The sequence below is a fragment of the Bacillus rossius genome, chromosome 3 (assembly GCF_032445375.1).
Source record: "Bacillus rossius redtenbacheri isolate Brsri chromosome 3, Brsri_v3, whole genome shotgun sequence".
Taxonomy (NCBI): domain Eukaryota; kingdom Metazoa; phylum Arthropoda; class Insecta; order Phasmatodea; family Bacillidae; genus Bacillus; species Bacillus rossius.
Genome location: NC_086332.1, coordinates 86,758,213 through 86,770,703, shown reverse-complemented (window position 1 = coordinate 86,770,703; position 12,491 = coordinate 86,758,213). Strand labels below are relative to the sequence as shown.

The following is a 12,491-nucleotide window of genomic DNA, read 5'->3' as shown; positions in this document are numbered from 1 at the left end:
GTAAAAATTGGTCGACACAACCACCATAGTACTTTTTTTAAGTAGCTAAAACTGTTTAAAATGCTTAATTCTACTGTTGTTACCTAAGTTATGAACAATTTAAATTCCAAAATATTTTATTATGTATACAGAAAAAAAATTAGCATGGAAGACACTAGCCCAGTCAAAGTAAATCATGTGCTCAAATTCAATCCGATGTTTATGATTTTGTGTTACAGTTGTTCAGTGGTCTGCACGGAATGTCACATCAACAGTCATGATAAATAGGAAATGATAATGTAATTGACATATTTTGGGCAAATAGATGAATCAGTACCACTTGTCGGCTATGACTGTGTAGTAAGAATCCACCATTAAGAACAAAGTCAGCGTTCTCCAAGTCCAAATTCTCCCTTGTCACATGAAACATGTACGGGGTTGCTTTCTTGGTTTTGCGTATCCCAGCTTCGTCAAAGAGAGCTAAATGAAATGGAGCCAACTCATACTGCATATACATGATCAAGTCATCCTATTTTTCTTAACTTATCGTTATCCTCTGGAAAACTAACAAATTATAAATAAATGAGCTATTACAATTGAAAGTAATAGTGTAGCTAATATTCGCCAGAGTGAGAGCTTGATCTTTTCGTGACAATACTTGATTAGAATTTTTCCAACATTACTCTGTATTGATTGCTTGCCAATTACTATAGCATTGAAAAAGGTAACTGTGGCATCCCCTACTAGTCCAGTTGCTATAGACATGATTTGTTGTGATCCAGGAAATGGTGGGTGATTATTTAGCTAAGCAGAGATCTTATATTGATCTGTGGCATCCCTACTTATTCGAGATTGTCAGAAATCAAGTTGTTCAAAGATATAAAATGAATACCGCATAACTCTTCAATGATGAGCAGATGCAGTTGCAGTCATACCCAAGGTCCACTCGCTCAAGAAATTATCAGTGAATCCTCGTCCTCGTGTGAGGCTCCCAACAATTTTCATGTTACAAATTTAAGTCGGTTCTTTGGTCTGTCTGACCAAACACTATCAGTTCTTTTCTTTGAGAAAAGACCCTGATATGCAACAATTTTGAATTCTGGGGTCATCATGGACTCTAGCTTAAACATGTCTTATAAAGTCAAGTGACAGCATTTGGCATACGAGAGGCACGGTTCAGAAATAAATAGGTCAGTGGCTATAGGAAAAATGTTTGAGATAAAATTTAAAAAAAAAAAAAAAATTAAGTGAGACCATTTCAAACAATTTTGGAGATATGAAAAAAGTGAAATAATCTTTTATAGGATTTTTAATGCTCTTTCATTTTTTATTAATAAAGTTTTCTTTTAAGGTTAATCATTTACGAGATATTTCTTTAAAAATAAAAAGAAATGCCTTTTTTCTATAATTCTTTCTAGTTTCTGACTCTACCTCACTTCCTATTCATCAGGACTTTTTGTTTTAATTCCCCTGGACACTACTAAATACGTGTAAAGTGTAACAAAAATATCAGATTTAATTCGACTACGAGCGAAATTTTAGCAAATTTTGACTGGGCTATTCCTTTATTATAACTATTGCTAGTTTGAAACTTTTAGTTCAAATTGTTTTAAGATATTGCATCGTACCCAAGAAATTTAAATATTAACATGGACGACTCGCCGCCGATCCATCACATTGCCATCCGGGGCAGTTAGTGTGTGCGAGACCAGAAACCGAAGTTTCTATAACTCGCTTAGTGCATTGTAAATCAGGTGCACCCCACACTTTTATAGAATCACTTGGATCAACGGGCGGGGCGCGTGTCTTGTTGGATAAGTTTGGCCACGGGCCTGTGTGTGCGCTGGTATGTTGTGTAATGCTAGAAAAGTTACGTGTACCTAATTCGGCGGGGGAGAGAAGCTCCCCATCAGCTAGATCGGCTAGCTGGCGTGATGTAGTGTCGTGTTGGTGTGCAATAAGGCTTGTCTGTGTGCTGTAATTTCAAGTGACCTAGTTAAATTCGGGTGTGGCGTGTAGTGTAAAGCTGGGAACACAGAAACATGCTAGGGTAGTTAGCCCATTATTGCATGTAACAAGGTAGTTCAGGCCGTCACTCGCACAGGCATATCATCGTGTGGTCGTGTTGGTGATACGGTAAAAGAAAATACATAGATTAGTAAACAACTGGCCGCCTTAAGGACCGAACTATTGCGTTCCAATATAGTTCGGTCAAAGTTAGGCTAAACCAGTATTGCTGTAGCTAGCCCCCAGGCTGTTGTCTTCTATAACTGAAAAATAGAAAATGAAATTAATAAATGAATGTCGTCCTATTCTATTATTATTCGAGCAGAGAGATGCCCTCGTCCAGTATTTTTTGTTATTTATTTATGGACAACTCGAAGCTCTCCGGGGCTTAAATACCTTATCACCCGGTTCACCGCGCAAGCGCATTGATCAGGAGGGGGGAAGAAAGGAGAAGGGCGGCGAGAACCAAGGGAGGAGAAGGTAAGAGGGGGGGGGGGGTAGGACGGCGGTGGTCGTGATGTGACGTCATACGCGAAGTAAACTTCAACATTTTGTTAGTTTTTGTGTAACGTATATTTTACGTGATGCCTAAAATACCTGAACAAGTATGAACTATAAATTTTCGCGCCAAAAAAAAATTGGTTGTCTGTAAAGTCGGTTTACGGACGATAGTTTAACGTGACAACGTTATAACAAAACATTGATGAAATGATTGATCCAGAAGAAAAGGAAATATATTCGGCCTGAGACTGAGCCGTAATAGGTTTTTGCAACCAAACCATTTAGGCATTAAAAATATTATATTCTTTGAGGAAGAATTTTTTTTAATTTTTCTATGTTTTGTATGATAAAATCTACCTATGCATACCTTTTATGAATAAAATTGAATCATTTTTATTCTATTATCACTATTTTGTATGGATACAAAGGAGTGAAATGAAATCTACAATTTAATTAATAAATTAACTTTTTTGCATTAATTAATTGAAATATATTTATTACTTTTGAAATGTTGCGTGCGCCGTATTTATTTTACAAGTACAAAAAAAAAATTCGCAGCTGCCGGGATTCGAACCGACAATATTTGGATTGTAAATTAGCCATTCTAACCTCACGGCCACGAAGCCATGTTGAGATATCGATTACAGATAGTATAAATTTAAATCATTCCACGCACGATATTTGTTTGAATTTCTTTTAACTAGCATATTCTCTGTTGGACTCGAAATATTTACACGCTCGTGGGCTCATAACTATAATACGGTGTGTGATTTAGTTGATCAAATAATAACTCATGACAAATAATTACCAATGTCAAACTAAAGCGTGAAAAGTATCACACCAGCAATAAATATTTAGTTACACAGCTAAAACAATACTCATACAAAATTGTTTAAATATACTGATTTACACTAGTAATTAAAATAATACGTACTTGTAACAACGTCATTTCCTTGCGAATATACTCCCGAGGCGCGGTGTACAACAATAACCTTGGTTTGCCGCCACGTGCCGGCCGAGTTCTCTGTACCGTCCGCCACATACCAGAGAGATGCCACGCATGCGTACCTGCGCTGCGGAGGTGGACGGACGTGTCCCGGAGCAGCTCCTGCAGTCTCGCTTGTTTAGTTGTTGATAGCACTTCTCAGTGCTATCACAGCCGACAGCAGACAGTCTAGAAAGGTGCCTGTGTGCCTAGTGCGCACAGGCGGTAACAGTTGTAGCTGTACAGGTAAAGGTATTGACGACCGACGAACTCAGCGACACACGGGGTGTTAGAACCCCTGTAGCCTAGCCACGAACACGGCTAACTAGCCCCGGGCAGTGGTCAGTGGGTGCAACTGAGCGATTAGGACTGAGTGACATCAGCGACATGGACGAAGGCCCTTCAGGCAGTGGCGAGCAGCCAGGCTGGACCACAGTGTCCAACAAGAGGGCAAAGCGTGCCCACGGCGATAGAAGTGCGGACAACAGCGACGAGGAGGGCCCCGCCCCTACTCCCGCCCCCCAAGCGCCTTCAGCGCCAGCGACCAAGGTTCCCAAAATGAAGCCATTATTTGTGTTCCTGGATGCCGGGCATCAATATCCGAGGGTCTATCACGCCCTGAAATCAGCCCTGGCAGAGAAGTTTGTCTGCCAGAACCGCGGCCGCGATGAGCTCATGGTCCATACGGCCAATATCACGGAGTACCACCGCGCCATTAAGGCCCTTCAGGTCATCGGCGCTCAGCACTCCGTCCTGCTCCAGCGGGAGGAGACGCCCCAGAAGTTCGTGTTGCGTGGCGTGCACCGCCACACGCCCAACGACTCCCTACAGCAGGAATTCGCTGCAGCCAACTTGCCGGTACAAAACTTCTGGTTTCTTGAAAACCGGCAGAAACGCGAAAAATGTGACGTGCTCGTAATAGAGGTGCCGCAGACGTACGACGCCGAGAAAATCCGCGCCCTGACAGAATTTGCTGGCATGCAGATCCGCGTCGACGACTACCACCGCCCCTCAGGCCCTAGTCAATGCAGTGTTTGCCAGCGATTCAACCACGTCGGCAAGGGCTGTAGAGCCGCCCCAGTCTGCAGGTGGTGCAGTGGCCCGCACCGCGCCCCCGACTGCCCTCTGGCCGGGCAACAGGAACACACTGCCAGCAGCAGCACTGCGCCAACTACAAGGGCTGCAGTGCCTACAAAGAGGAAAGCCGCAGGCACCTTCCCCCCCAGGTCCGCAAAGCGCGCGAACAGCAGTCTCGCCGCGACATCCGCGAGAACAGACGAGCCGCGACACAGCCCGCGCCCCAGCAACAACCCCCACCGGGCTTCTTCGGTCCCCCAGGCCCCCAACCATGGGGCCCCCCGAGGCACCACCCGCCTCCGGGCTTCACGCAGTTCACCAACAACAGGTTCGAGGCACTGACACACCACGGTGTACCCAGCTACAACGAGCTGGACTTCCCTGTCGTCGCCAACAATCCCTGGCAGCGCAGGCCGCGACAAAAGCAGCCAACGAAAAACTGGACGGACCACAAGAAGGGCAATGGCAAACAACAGCAAAAACAACAACACCAACAACCGACCCCAGCTGCCCCAGCTGCCCCAGCTGCCCCGGCCAAGGAAAAACCCGCCGCGGCCCCGCGACGAGTGACGCCACCAGCAGCTGCCCAGACCATGGTTGTTGACACAGCACCTGTGTCACCACCTCCCCCACCCTCACCCGCCACCGACACGCAGGTGCCACTCCTGGAGGATGTCCAATCCTTCCTCCTGAACAATAAGTCCTTAAGGGCCAACACTCAATTGCGCGGTGCCATCGGCCCACTTTGCCAACTGATGGCAATCTGGCTCGACCCAGCGAAATCCATGGCCGATAAAATCCGTGCAACCATGGATTGCGTGTGTGCGCTCGCCGACACCATCCATGGCGGCGATGAATAATGCGGCCCCGGTTCACAACACAAACTCGGCCAGTAATTTTAAGTTAAATTCCCTCCTATTCTGGAATGCACGTGGCATTAAAAATAAATTAACGGAATTAATAAACCACCTGTATACATATCAAATAAAAATAGCAGCGATAAGTGAAACGCACTTAAAACCGACTGATAGGCTAACCATTTTAAATTATGTCATCTACAGGCGCGACCGCGATGCCAGAGGCGGCGGAGTCGCCCTGGCAGTACACAACAGTATCAGGCACTCTGCCTGCCAGCTCCCCGATTTTCAAAATTTAGAAGCAATAGGTATTAATTTGACTATTAACCGCCAACAAATAAACCTCATTTCAATGTATGCGATCCCTGGTAGGTCCCTCAGCGTGGCGGATCTGGACGCTCTGTATGGTGCGGCCCCGAGCTTCCTCGCTGTAGGCGACATAAACGCTAAACACATAGAGTGGAACTGCAGGCGCGCTACAGCGAACGGCATATTACTCTACACTCACCAGCTTAGTAAAAACTATCATGTACATGCTCCCTCAGAGCCAACACATGACTCTGGCAGACTAAATAGCATACCCGATATATTAGATATCGCCCTAAATAAGCGTGTCAACACGGGATTCGAACTCGAGGTTGTACACGACATGTCATCAGATCATTTCCCTGTTCACTTAATCTTCGATGACGCAACTGTAGATAAAAATCCACCGCGCAAAGTTAGGGATTACAAGAACGCAGATTGCAACGATTTAAACATTACTTAATGATTAATCTCCCTGACGCGGCCGAAATTAATATTGAAAATTGTGAAAATCTAGACTCTGCGATAACTGAATTAACTGTAGAAATCCAGGAGGGTATCAGCCAGTGCATCCCTGAAAAGGAGGCTAGATTAGCGCATGACGAACTGCCAGAGTACAACCGCAGCTTGATCGCACAAAAGAATCGACTGCGGCGCGAATACACGCGGCGCCGTACACAACAGACGAAACGCCGAATCAATGAACTCAAAACAGTCATATCCGACGAAATCTCAGTCTGGCGCAGCAGCCAGTGGGAAACAAAAATATCAAAACTCAAGACCCAGGACGACAGTGCCTGGGCCCTGACTAAACGAATTCTAAACAAAACGGATAAAATCCCGCCCCTACAAACAAACAACGGCGTAGTTTTTCAGCCCCAACACAAGGCACAGGCCTTCGCCGACACACTGGAAACAGCTTTCCAGCCTAATATGCAGCCCTGCGACAGGCAATTCACCGCACAAATTTACCGCGAACTTCGTGTTAAATTGCGACAGCCCACAGTCTCTGAGCCCTTGCGAACACAAGCACAAGAAATAAAGCGAGCAATCTAATCAGAAAAATGAAGCCGCGCAAAGCTCCTGGAAACGATGGCATACAAGCTGTTGTTCTTAAACAACTCACAAACGAAACACTTGAATACTTAGCGGAATGCATAAATGCAATGTTTCGATTAAATATTTTCCCCTCTCAGTGGAAAGAAGCACAAGTTATAGTCTTCCACAAACCGGGTAAAGACAAAACACTACCACAAAACTACAGACCAATCAGCCTTTTAAGCACTGTGTCGAAAGTCGCAGAATGCATTATACTAAATCGTCTCAACAGATACATTTGCGATAACAACATACTGCCTAATGAACAGTTCGGCTTCCGCAGTACTCACTCAACAGTACACCAATTAGTGCGTCTCACAGAAGAGATAACAAGTGCATTTAACGCACACGATTATGTAGTCGCAACGTTTATAGATGTAGAATAAGCCTTCGACAGAGTTTTTCATGCGGGGCTGATTTGTAAACTCTATCAAACAGGATTTCCAGACTGCTACATCAAGCTAGTCGCGTCCTACCTAGCAGACAGAACATTCAGAGTATTCACAGAAGGAGCTCTATCAGACATCAAACAAATACGAGCAGGAGTACCAGAAGGTAGCATCCTAGGCCCTGTCTTATTTAACATATACGTAAGCGATATGCCACGCCCCACACACCGCCTCGTCAAACTAGGCTGCTACGCAGACGATACGGTGCTGTATAGCAGGTCTCACAACCTCCAGCTAGCCACAGACAGACTACAAGTCGCACTGACCGAGTTCCAACACTGGTGCACGACCTGGCGAATCAAAGTAAATACAACTAAGTCTGAAGCAATTGTGTTTACCCGCAAACGCATTACTCCTGTCGAAAACAGGCCACACATTAGTTTGTTTGACGAAAACATCCCTCACAAAGATGTAGTCAAATATTAAGGCGTATAAATGGACAGGAAACTGCTTTGGCGCAATCACAGACGCCAAACGAACGCAAGCGCAGGCTAGAATCAGTGCCCTATACCCAGTCATGAGTAGGCGACGCGGCAGCACAGTCAAAAATGGCTTGCTGCTTTACAAAGCCCTTATCCGCCCCATCATAACATATGCAGCCCCTGTCTGGGCAACCGCAGCTCGCACACACTTGCCGAAACTACAGCGAATTCAAAACAAATGTTTTCGAATCGCTACAGACGCCCCAGTGTATTGTCCTGTAGAAGCTTTGCATCGCGAAACGGAAACGGAAACTTTGCAAGACTTTTACATTCGTACAACACAAACATTTTACGATAAATGTTTTAACAGTTTAAATCCGCATGTTTCATCACTTGGGAATTATGATCCAGACATAACACAAAAATACAAACGGTCCAAAATCAATCCTCGCGCATCGCCCCCCGTAGCGATGCGCGATTGGCCGAGCAGCCGGCCAATCACTGCTGCCTGCGGCGGCCGAGGCCGGACCCCAACTACGTGGGTGCGGACTGGTGGGAAAATTTCGCACATACACTTGTATTGCTGGCTGTTCGTCATAGATAGATTTAGTTACTAGCTTTTATCACACTAAAAATTTCGCGTTAAACATGCGAAACTCCTCCCCTGCCCCCTGAACAACACACACAATCTAGATTATAGGTGTCAAAAAAAATTAGTTTTTTTGGCATCTAGCTTTAAGTACACAACATTTTGCGTTAAACATGCGAAATCAACACACCACAACACCACCAGCGATAAGGACACACAGTGCCAATTCAAAACAGTGCGAAGCACACAGGTGAATGGTTGACCCCCTGGGGTTCTCTACCTGTTGTGTTAGTGCTGACCCTCATGTCTGATGGCACAGCTCGCCTGGCAGGCCTCACCTCCAGTGCCGGCTGTGTTCTGAAAGGCATGAGATTTTGAATTACAGCTTAAATTAATTAATTAACTTAAATTTTTCCTTCTTCGTAATTTTTGGGCTGGCTGGCAGCCTGGCGGGAAACGACTAAAGTCGCCCCCGAAACAACCAGCGCCACCCAAAACAATGCGGACAGCAATGTCCAAGCCCCCAACCCCCCCACATGGTAGACTCTTTTATACTCTGTCCAACTCATCTTCCAGATCCATCCTTCTGTTTTCCCGTAAGCCTCCTGCTTGATATTAATGCATGAAATTTTGCATCCCGCATGTCAGAGCCCAGGGTTTTCCCTGTGTCTATGCAGGTTTTACCTGGGCCCAACTTATCTAGTTTTAGCCTAGTATAGTCAGTGAGGGGAGTTAGCTATAGCGCCAATCGCTGCCATGGCTGGCCAATCCCCTCCTAGCACACGATGCATGCTACCCCTCCTGCATGGCTAATACCCTGCATGATTAGAGCGTATGGGCTTCGTCCTGAGACGCACTTTGTCTCCCTCCCTAACCCGGAACCCTCCCCAACACACTTAGATTTCCCAGCCGCCCTGACTCGGGTCGAATGCGCCCGCGCGCCGAATGTGGGTCAGTCGCACCCCCGCCGCGCCACAGACAAGACTCCTCGCGCACCCGCGACCCAGTTTCCCCCTACACCACCCCCCGTATCGCCCTTCCTGGCTTGTCCTCGGTCGTCCTTGACGAGGCCCCACGTACGTGCGCCCTAGCCTATTGGTCCGCGGCCCTGTTGCGTCGTTTGACGGAGAGGGATTGAGGGGGGGGCGTATCGAGCTGGCCCTACCCCCACCGCGCTCTGAAACAGATCGAACGCCCAGTTGGACTACCGGGGTTGGTTAGATGGCTCAACGGCGGATTTTAGTACCTTTAGAATTTAAATTTTAGTGCATTTTACTTGTGGTTCAAAAACGTCTACTATCTGGCCCTTTAAGGGCCCTATACACTAGCGGATATATGCTCGCCGACTTGGCTCGGCGAACATGCTCGCCGCATGGCCGCTATGCTATAACTTTTTACGTAATGCAGCACAAATTTTGTTTTCTACGGCAAAAATTAGCACAGATTGAGCAATAATTTTTTGACAAAGTTTGACCTTGAAATTCCAATGTGTGGTCGCCAACTTGACACACGTCCGCTACCACACACTACACGAGCATGCTCGTCTCTTTCTCTATAAAGACAGTCGGTGTTGTAATTTTACAATGGCTGCAAGCAGCATAGTACTGTTCGGCGTATTATTTTGTTTGGATGAAGAGCCACTAAAAAAGAAACTAAGAGTTTGGTCTAAAAGGTGGCTTGTGGGACGAAATATTTATAGTGAGATGTCACTGCTGAGAGAGCTGGAAATCTCAGAGCCAGCAGACCTGCATAATTATTTGAGGATGGATAAACGTACAGTCGATGTTTTGTTAAATATTGTAACTAAACGCCAATTAGCAAAATGAACACTGAGCTACGAGAATCAGTAAGCCCAGAAGAACGACGAATTGTTACCCTGTGCTTCCTAGCTACTGGCAGAAGTTACGAAGATTTGAAGTTCAGCTGTGCTGTTTCCCCTCAGTTGCTTGGACGAATTATTCCGGAGACCTGCTCCGCCATATTTATAGTATTTGTATTGAAATAAATGTATACACTTACTGGGCTGTTGTATACATCTTCAGTTTGTACATCATCATCTGTCTCTGCAACATAGTCTTCAGCATTCCTCTTTGTCTGCAATGAAGAAATTCCTTTGCGCACACATTCTTGGTCAATAGTAAAATGTAGTAAATTAAAATACCACAATGTTGGCTGGTAAAGATCATCACTTCCACCTCGTATTGTTTTAGATGTTTTAATTTTTCGCAGTTCACGACGGAAGCTTGCACGTAAATTGTCAATTTTTCTTCTTCACAAAGTCGATGTCGGCGTCAGGAAACATTTCTCTGGCTTTTTTCACTAGCTGTTCGTAACACTCTTGTTTGATATGCCTATTGACATATTCCTTACTCCTTATATCCCACACGGGTCGAAGAGTGCGATATAAATTTATGAACTCCTCCCAAAAAAACTTGATTGTCATTAAAAGACATGATGATGCGACAACAGACAGCAAACTCACTGTGGGCTCGGGGCGAGCATGTTGGGACCTGCCACACACTAGTGGATATGCTCGGTCCGGGGCTCGGCTCGGAGGGAACTGCCATCCGACGGCGAGCCGAGCATGCTCGGTCTGACAGAGGCCGGACCAGCCCACACACTAGCGGATATGTTCGCCGAGCCAAGTCGGCGAGCATGCTCGGCGAGCATATCCGCTAGTGTATGGGGCGCTTTAAGCAGCGGTTCCCAAAATGTGTTCCGCAGAACCATGGGGTTCCGTGGCAGGGTCACAGGGGTTCCGTGAGTCAGGACAAATGTCATATAAAGCAGACACAAATATTGTCCAATAACTTTCTTTGAAGGAGTTGGGGTTCTGCCAAAAGAAAAATCAATCATAAGGTTCCTTTGTCGAAAAAAAAAAATTGGGAACCACTGATCTATAGGACTGCAGTAAAATTATACTTTAGTAAGTTTGGAAAACTATGATTAGGAATTAGAAGGAAAAATGAAAATTATTCGGGGGGAGGGGGACCGCTTGCCACATGCCGTCTCCCCCCCCCCCCCCCCCCCCCCTCCAAATCTCTAGATCAACCAATGAAAAGGGCTGTCAGTTTTGCTAGGGGTTAATAACTCGTGCAAAATTGGTGAAATTATGTTGTCGATCTTCACTTACATATAGCATGCACATTGAGGACAATGATTCCACGATCCGATTATCCAGGAAACTTGTTTTCTCCTTAGAAAAGTTTATTAATTAAAAAAAATGCATATTGTGATAGGATTAGCCTTGATATACTTTGTTTTAGCGTACAGATGGTAAGCCAAGTTCACTACCCTTACTTTACGCTTTCGTCAGTTAATTAATTCCTATTATATTAATAAATTTTGGTTGCGGCATGTCAGCATCAGGTTATGCATAGAATGAATATTAAATTATACAAATAGGAAGAAGGTAATTACTGTTAATGGTTCTCGAGAAAAAATAAGTACTTTGCATCCGGAAGCACTTAGGGAGAATCAACTCTCTAATAGGTGAGCCCCCTTTAAAGCGGGTGGTTAGATGACATTTAGTAAAATTAAATAAAGAATGAGTCTGAATTCGGCCCACAAACTTCGACTACAGGTTAAGCACGACAAAATAAGTTAAAAAAAAATAACTTTACGACTTATGGTCTAAAATGCTTTCTAAGTCATACATCTTTCGATTTGGGGCTGAACCACATTTTTTTGTGAATAATAGAGAAAGAATTTAAGATATGACAATGAGCATCTGGAATATGTTTAATTGAATGGAGTTCTACAACCACCCGAATTTGATAGCTGTAGCAAAAATATTTAATTGAAATAATTGGGGGTACCAACATTATTTTCCACATGGTTTTTGTTGTGAGTTAGTACTCAATCAAAAATGTTTTTTATCTATTATCTATATTATTAAAAAAACTGTTAGAGGCAAAACATTTGTACACTGAATGAAATTAAAGGAAAAAAATATTGCAAATGACTATATTCTGTTAATATTTATAATGTGGGGAGAACTGGGATCATAAGGGATAGCCCAATGAAGTTTTATTAATTAATAATATTTACATTAATAATAAATAATTGTACTTAAAAATAATGTTCGATTTCAAGTAACTGTTTATTATCAAGTCACTCAATGTCTGTCAAGTTCCGCAGTTCGCACTCCCCACTGCAGCTAGGCTCAACAGTGGTTCGCCCCTTACCTCGCGCCTGTCCACACTCACAGTCTAGCGCCAC

The 12,491-nt window shown here is 44.7% G+C and overlaps 1 protein-coding gene across 3 annotated transcripts in view; it reads left to right on the top strand.

Annotated features, from left to right (window-relative positions):
* Nucleotides 1–12,491, top strand: part of LOC134531008 (NPC intracellular cholesterol transporter 2) — a 195,951-nt gene that overhangs the window by 143,729 nt on the left and 39,731 nt on the right. The gene's annotated exons all lie outside the window — the stretch shown is intronic.